Here is a 7,521-nt window from a genome sequence, read left to right on the forward strand (position 1 = left end):
CCTCCCAGTTAGCAGGAGTTGGAACAGCTCTGCTACTAGGCCTTCGGTACTCAAGACCTGTTATCAGTAGAAAATAGTCTCCTGGCCCACCCCAGCTAGCTGCTTTTGTATGACTGAGAACTTCAGTTTAAGCAAAAATTAGCTAAAGCACATCTTGGCCAGTTGTAAGTATTTGTATTAATCACCAGCAAGTGCCAAATAAATCAGCAGGAATGATAGATTACATCAAAAAATAAATACACTTTAACCTTGAATTTATATATCAATAGAAAGGGAAATATAGGTATATTTATCCACACATACTAAGGTGTATTTCGTTTCAAAATGTTAAAAGAAATATTGTAATTTGAAGATAATATTTTTCTGTTGAAAAAAATAACCTTTTGCTTTTATCTGTCCAGGAGCATAAAAGCATCCAACTAAAGAGTACAGAGACTACTGGACAAGTGAAACATGAAAAAATGAACAAATCATCAATATAAAATGTCTCAAGGAAAAGAAAAATTGGGCTAACAATCACCTTTGAGGTCTCTAAGAAGATGATGGGGCCACATGACAAGGACTCAACCTGGATTGTAGTAACAACACCAAGCTGATGAAACCACCCAGAGACCAGCTTCAGACTACAAGCTGCTCAGGACATTCAAATAGCTGAGCTCATATGAGAATGACGCAAGTGTTTTACACATCTTTGAGCTCAGAAAAGCTCCATTCTAAAACTTCCAGAGGCAATCAAAATGCACATTGTGGAAAGCTTGGCAGAAATAGTTTCATTATTGTAAATAGTTTCACTGCGTTAGAACTAAAACCTTTCCTTTTCATTTAGACAAAAAAAGGGGGGAAATGTTTCAGGACATTTGATCACATTGTAAACCCCTAGGTTGAACATAGGGTTTACCTCCATTCCATTTTCTTGTGCTCTTTTTTCTCCTCAAAATTTACTTTTTGTATGTTACCCTGCTCAGCTTTTCATTATAAATCTTCATTAGAGTTACCACTAATGTCCATATGACAGAGTTTATACTAGGCTATTTTAAGATTTCTTCTGCCAATGGAATTAATCCAAATCTCTTTACTTTAGCCTCTTTGGACAAGGGAAAAAGGCAGCCACTTTCTTCACTGAAATACCAATAAGAACCATCTCTAGGCAGAATGCTAAAATTCTTCTCTGAAGCCACTGAGTCCCCAGCAGATTAAATAACTATTAGCACCTCTCTCTTCCATGTCCCTACTAGTATAGCCCATTAAGCAGTACTTAAAGCATTCCACTGCTTTTATAACCCCAAGTCCAAATTCCTCCAAACAAACACATGGTCAGGCCTATCACAGAAATATCATACCCAACTCCTGGTACCAACTTCTGTCTTAGGGTGTTTATTGTTGACCATGACAACTCTTAAAAAGAAAATATTTAATTGAGGTGTATTGAACAAATATTAAAAACCGAGAGACAGATATTGGGGTTAAACCTGAAGATCAGAAAAGCAAAATAGCCAAGTCCCCAGAGAGCTCTTACCTCTACCAAGGCTGAGCAATCCTACCCTTAACGTGGCTGGAAAATAATTTCCAGAATCTGAATTCCTACTCCTAACTTATGTACTTCTCTAGTGCTTGGATTAAAGGCAAGAGCTCTGCTTCTCTTTTAGACTGATTCACTCTCATGTAGCCCTGTGTAGCCTTGAATTCATAGAGATGCATCTGCCTCTGATCTCCTGAGTCCTGAAATATAGCTGGCTAGTGCGGCCAGCTTTGCATTCTGATCTTCAGTGGCTTTACTAGATCATAAACAAAATATCACCATGGCGGTGGTTTGCTTATAGTTTTTGAGGTTCAGTCCACTATCATCATGATGAAGAACATGAAGGCATGCAGACAGATATGGTGCTGGCTACATACTGTCCAGAAGACAGCAGGGAGTTGATTGACACTAGAGCAGTATTCTGAGCATAGGAAACCTCAAAGCCTACCCCCACAGTGACACAGTTCATTCAGCAAGGCCACACTATAGCAAAACCATGCCTCCTCACAGTGACACTCCCTATGAGATGCTGGGAGCCAATTACATTCAAACTATCATAGCCATTATTACCAGATCAATTGTGTTGTACATATGACCTCACCATGGTTATACAAGTGTGCACAAGATCCGTGCAAGCTGTTTTAAAACTGTATTAAATCACAATTTGGAAACAAGAGGTAGCAGAAAATACTACCCTCAGCTGAGGGACTATTGGTATTGGTAAGTTCTAGAGAGAGAGGGTCTGTTTCCTTCAAAAGTATAGGCCTTGGGAAGTTGGCCACTGTCCAATGGAAGGCCACATGTCCAAGAATATATGAGGAAACAAATATATAAATAAATTTGATAGGTGTCAAAAATAATGAGAAAAAGACACAAAATTTAGTTGATAGGAAAGAGCAGTAGAGTCTGGATGAGTAGGGAAAAGAATGAATATCATCAAATAGGAAAAGAATGAATGTGATCAAAACACATTGTATGGAATTTTCTACTAATAATGTTTTCAAAGAAAACATCTATTCTCAGTTGATACTTTTATAAACCTTTTGGAAAATATTCTGTTAAATTATGAAAGTCGGTGAACAAAAGACCTTCTGCCAGACTTTTGTAAAATACAGGCTCAGTGAGGATGACAGTATAATCACACTAGGTTAAAATATTGTAATATATGTGCAAAATGAAAGTGTAGGATATATAGAACCCAATTTGCAGTGAGTTGTTTTCAGCAGGGATCATACTGTGTGTCTTTTAGCTGAGCTCGGAGGCTTAATTGATACAGTTGTTCTGTCTTGTAGAGTTTGCAGGAAGTCATCTCAATGTTGGACTGCAGCGTGGTGAAGGCTGTGTGATACATCTCATTGTCAGCTGGAAGCAGACATTTATGGGCAAGAAACTGGCTCTTTGATTTTCCATTCTTTGTCCTCAGGTATTTGTCCCAAACTGTACATTCCTGAGTGTGTTAGTATCGAATGCACTCTCCTCTTAGACATCCAGCATTTCTCTAAGCAAGGAAGAAATAGAGACAGAGGAGGAAGGGAAGAATCCTCATCCCTCTTTCCTTCTGAAATCTAATTTTAATATTTTGGTCATCATTTTCCTTCGTGGAATTTCGACTTTCCTAGATGATGGGGCAAGTCCTGTGTATATGTCAATAAATCACTGTTGGCCAATAGGGAAGCAAGATAGGTGGGACTAGGAGTCCAGGAGGATTCTGGGTATGAGAAGCACAGGGAGTCACAATGTAGCCTGACAGAGAAATAAGATGTCTGGAACTTGGCTCTGGTAAGAGAAATATTTAGATTAACAATTATGTGGTAAATACTTAAGTCAGAGCTAGCCAGTAAGAAACAAGCAAGGCCAACAGCTTCATAATCAATATAGCCTCCTGTGTGTTTATTTGGGACAGATGAGGCTCTGGAACCAGAATAACCAGAAGGCTTCTCTCTACATAATGTTGTCAGAAGTGGATTGAATTGCCACGTAAAATGACAAAAGCTTTAAAGGAATTATAGAAACAAAAGAACAGAGAAAAGCATGGGTTCTTGGTAGCAGAATTTTCTCAGGTGAACTCTGTTTTGCTAGCAACAAGCAGAGACTCACATGGCTCACTTAAGGGAGTCTTCCTGACTCAGTATAATAATTTTAAAAAAAAACCAGCAAGGTTCTTTTAAGAGGCTCTGCTAACAATTAAAAGGTGTGTACATACAGCTGGAAGTGGCAGTGACCACATTTCCAAGCATAGACTGAGACAGTTGGCTAAAATCACGCTTATGCCTGCCATCGCGGAAAAACTACAATTTAAACAGCCACGGTTTTAACAGATAATACACGTGGCCAGAAAAACATAAAGATTTACAGTAAAGTCAGACTTGGATGAAGAAAAACCTCTAAAGGTTTACAGGGTGTTTAAAAATATACATAAGATTGAGAGAGAAAAAGAAACGGCATAGTCGTAAATAAATAGAGAAGCCGGCTGTGGTGGCATACGCTGGTAGGATTTGCTGCAGAGGCAGGCAGATTTCCAAGAAGAAACCCTGTCTCAGAAAAAAAATAATAAAAGAAAAAAATAGAGTAATAATAGATAAATAAATAAGCCACATAAAGATGGAAAATACACAGAAAGTCTGGATACTGTATGTTATTTTGTTTTTTGGTTTTTTGATTGCTAAGGAAGGAACAACTACTAAAGTACACTTGATTATAAATCCTGCTGAATTAATTCAACTTATATCTTTTGAAAATGCCTTGACTTCAAAATTTAAGTATAAGGATATGTTACTTTGGAAAAGATTTTTTGTTTATGTTTCTACAGAAAATGAAAAGCTGAGGATTCCTTCCAGGGTTCTGTGGTTTAATGAACCAAGACCCCGGAAGCAATGGCCCAAGCGATTCAACATCTAAAACAGCTAAGATGATACAGCTTTACAGACCATGAAAATAAGGACTTCACAGGTTTCTGAGTTTTGTTACAATCACCATGGTATGAACAGCGCCCCCTTCCAGCACGAAGAAGTTTGGAATGAGCGACGCCAAATCCCATATTGTTTATAAATCTTTGTTTTCATTTGAATGGGGTTGTTTATAATTGGTTAGTGATCATAACCAACCTCTTTTTAAAGGAAAAAGGGGATTATGGTATGGAAATGAGTACTTTGTATTGATATGGTTTTTCATTTATTGATACAAATTCAAGGTCAATTTTGTGATGTGTATATTTCTCCTCTTGATTAAGTATTGTGTTTATACTAATCTTTTAAAACATAATGTCTAATTACAGATTATAGTTACTTATAATAGTCAGAATTTATAGTTAGGTAAGTTAGGTTTCTAGATATACAGAGATATATTTGAGATGGATAGACAGTCTTCAAACCTTTCAAAGACCTTCAGAAAATGGCATGTAAAATGTTTTAGGGTTTTTCTTGACAATGAGAAATGTCTGCTCCTGGCAGCACCAATTATGTCTGAGTGGAAGATGGGCATTGAAGAGACTTGTTATGAAGTTTGCTTTCAACATGGCAAGATTAGCCATTTGGGCAAGAAACTGCTCTTTCTTGGACTGCTTGACTGTTGCTGTATAAATTGGATATGCAGGACCCACAGGAAAGTGACTGCTGAACTCAAACAGTCCTTCAGGGTTCCTGATTCATGGAAGAGTCTATGAGACTTTCTGCAGGACACAGGAAAATGACTAACAGAATGCAGATGGATAGTTTGAAACTTCCTGCTTTGCTGAAAAGTCTTCCAAACACATTGTGGCCCTATGGGCTGAAGATGGATGCCCCAACATTACAGAGAAACTTCAGTTGATTGCCCAGGCAGCAAGATGTCTCTATCAATCCTAGTGTTTATATATTATCCTTCTGTGGTCTTTCATGGAGGTGAAGACAGATAGTTATAGTTTTCCTTAGTTATGATAGAAGACAAGCTACATATAGGACTTTGGACTCACAAGGATGGGATAGATATTTTCTTTAAATCTTGCTGAATGTTGATAGGCAAAGTATTGTAACAGTGTTCTTACCTGATAATTGTTCTGTTATATATAAATTGACTATGTTAAAGTTAAGACCTTTCTTTTTGCTTAGACAGAAAAGACATATACACAGGGGAAGTCCTGTGTATATGTCAATAAAGCACTGTTGGCCAATAGGGAAGCAAGATAGGTGGGACTAGGAATCCAGGAGGACTCTGGGTATGAGAAACACAGGGAGTCACAATGTAGCCTGCCAGAGAAATAAGATGTCTAGAACGTTAAGAGAAATATTTAGATTAGCAATTATGGGGTAAATACTTAAGTCAGAGCTAGCCAGTAAGAAACAAGCAAGGCCAACAGCTTCATAATTAATACAGCATCTTGTGTGTTTATTTGGGACTGATGTGTCTCTGGAACCAGGGTGGCAGGAAGGCTTCTCTCTACACCTAGATGGTTAGGCATAAAATTGTGGAGCCATTTGCTACCTGATCATTTCCATCTATAGGCATATCTGCCAATATCTTGGAAGCATAAAAATCTAAGTCATTATGAATGTGAGTGCCAAACTAATGTTTCTAAATCATCAAAAAAAAAAAAAACATTTCCCAATGCGTCTCAAAATGTGACTCTGACCACTTGAATTAAGAAAAATGTGGGGACTATGCAAAGTTAGCATCTAGATCCCTGTATTTTAGAATTCCTGAGACACTACTTTCAATAGTACTAACATAGACCATGCATGAGTAAAAACAGTGTTTTTATTATATTACAATTCAAAAATCATTTTCTTTTCTCACCACCTGCATCTGGGTATTGTTCTATTTTTCCTCTTCCCCTGACATGTATTCTGCTCCATGACTGTAGAAATCTTTACATTGCTACAGTTACATGTTTTCCTACTCAGTTTCCTGCCCTATATGAATTAACCTGAAATATAAATCCTAAATGTCTAAATTACCCATCAAATAAACTTAAGTTCATATCTAGCTTGACATATCAAACTGTGAACAAACACATTTTTTTCTCAAAAATTACTAGTCCTCAGCAGCAATAATACTAAGCAAGCAAACCACATAGAGATTGTTATGCTCATTATGGGATACCATATTATTGAAAATCATTATCAGGTAAAGATATAGTCAAATCTATAATACCAATGAAAAGCAATCTCCTGGGGGAAATGCTACTTTGCTTTTGCAATTTAAAAATGTAGATTTTAGCACATTCCTTTTTAAAATACAAGTTATAAAAAGCAAATGAAGAAATAAAGTTTTTCCCAAACTGTTGTAGTTTTTTGAATTTTTACTAATATTAATTTAACCAGTCGTTCACTTATTGTTTAACTCAGTTTGTTCCAAGCATTAGATATTTAAAAAAAATTAAAGAACACTTTGCAATAAATTTACATTAAATAGACCAAGTTGATATACATAGTGGAAGTACATAACAATGTTCTAGTTTATTAAAAATTATAATACATATTTCCAACCAAACAAACTTTGTCAAAATACACTTAAAACTTTGGCCAGCTGATTATAATTTGAACTTAGTCTAGATTTAATAGTGGCTAAGTCATTGAGTGCCAAGTATGTACCAGATATCATGCTAGCAAATATTAAATAGTTATCTTGTTTTATTAAAAAGCACCATTCTTGTTCTTATTTTATAATTAAGAAAACTGAGACACAAGATAATTTTGCTAAAACACATGTAATTACCAGCATTGCTAAATCTTGAACCCTGGTGGTACCAACAAACATGGATTATTTACTGGCCTATTATTATCTTGCTTAATTAAATATGCACATGTCTTGATTGTAGCTTAATGTTTCAATCTACTGTTCCTAGGATAAATAATTATGTGTAACCAGTGACCATAAAGTCCCAGTGTCATGCAGCAAGTAAACATTTTGGTTTCATGTGTGCAGGATTCAAATGTTGCTAACTAGCTCAGCCTCAACCTGTCTGTGCTCTGTTGTAGGCCACCTGCTTATCTCCTTTATACCAGCTACATTCTTGTATTCTTCCA

This window comes from Mesocricetus auratus, unplaced genomic scaffold (assembly GCF_017639785.1).
Source record: "Mesocricetus auratus isolate SY011 unplaced genomic scaffold, BCM_Maur_2.0 Super-Scaffold_100010, whole genome shotgun sequence".
Taxonomy (NCBI): Eukaryota; Metazoa; Chordata; class Mammalia; order Rodentia; family Cricetidae; genus Mesocricetus; species Mesocricetus auratus.